The following is a 1,609-nucleotide window of genomic DNA, read 5'->3' as shown; positions in this document are numbered from 1 at the left end:
GCGTTCGGCAAGATAATTCGAGACTGCGGAAGATGTCCAACAAATTTGCAAACAAACCGGGGGAAGGAATTTTACATTACCGATGTGCAGAGACTCGCAAAGAAACACACCATCACGGATTCGATAAATCATGCAACTCGTGGATACATAAGGATAATGTAAAAATAACTGTTTATTATATGTAATATATAAAATATATTTTATTTACACATAAAATTATTATATGTAATACATAAATTATATTCTATTTACACATAAAATTATTATATGTAATACATAAAATATATTCTATTTACACATAAAATATACAATATACGATTTATATTCTATTTATACATAAAATATAAAATTTATTTTCTATTTATAATGGTATTTTATAATGCCCCCATGGTAAAGTTTCAGTCGAATTGAGTACGATATACCGTTTGTCATCGTACGGACTTAGAGCAATTTTCGTCTCAGACACTGTGTACACTTCATGCAATTTTGATCGTATGCACGATTGACGACGAGTCGTTTCGATCTCCTCTCGCAAACACTGTACGTAATCATCGAAAGATATCGTTCGCGCTACAACATTACTCTTGACACCTTTGACCTTTTTCGTGTCTTTCTTGCCATCCACTCGCAAAGCGTACATCTTTGCCCTAAGTCCGATAAATTCCGTCATGATCGCTCCGTTGTTTTCATCTTTCATTAAACCAGGCACCTTCTTATTTACAAGCGGTATATCGTACGCGTTGTCAGTAGGATAATCGCTCGTATTAAACCTTGCAATATCACGTTTCATGTGCTCATATACATCATCGCATTCGATGTTGTAAATGAGACTGTCTGTGTCAGTATACATTATTTTACATTTGTCACGATACAGAGGATACATGTACTCGTGATGAAATTCATACAAGCAAACCTTTGATATGTCGAGTATGCACATACCCACGTAGATTGGCTTGTTGAATTTCACCTCGAGTTTGCGCAATTCAATGGCGATTAAGTTTTCCGAAAATACACTTCTACTGTGAAAATTTGGTTTTGCGATCATTGCCTCTGCACCGTATCTACCGTCTCAATGTGTTATTAGTTTTACATCGACATGATTTCGAATATTTTCCATCGTTTTGCCGAATACCGCATTGTTCATCAATTTGTACAAATTTTTCTCAAAATCATTAGTTGCACGCGTTCTAAATTGCGTGTTTAATTCGATATAACTGCGGAGCCAGGGAGATTGAGCGAATTGGAGCACGCGGTGAATCTTTGTAATACGAAGACCGTGGCGCGTGCACTGCTGCAGGTTGCGGTAGTGGATAATATAACGCTGCTTATCGTATAGCGTCGCGACAAGTTTCTCCTGACGCTTGCCGGGTGGCTTATCGCGCATAGGACAAAACGGTAGGTCAGTGTGCACATCGTGCAAATTTTGCGGATACTCCAAGTCAACCTCGAGAATATATCCTGTGGGCGAATCTTCGGCGACTAAGAATACGTCAAAGTTTGACACGTTGTCGATCCATCGAAACTCGGCGTAAGGCAATGGTTGACACATTGCCCATCCATACAAATTATTTACGTCAAAGTACATTAAGTACGACGATGGTTTCGAATG

This window comes from Odontomachus brunneus, unplaced genomic scaffold, assembly GCF_010583005.1.
Source record: "Odontomachus brunneus isolate Ranch 3 - 2012 unplaced genomic scaffold, Obru_v1 Obru_scaffold_272, whole genome shotgun sequence".
Taxonomy (NCBI): domain Eukaryota; kingdom Metazoa; phylum Arthropoda; class Insecta; order Hymenoptera; family Formicidae; genus Odontomachus; species Odontomachus brunneus.
This window is presented reverse-complemented; position numbering follows the sequence as displayed.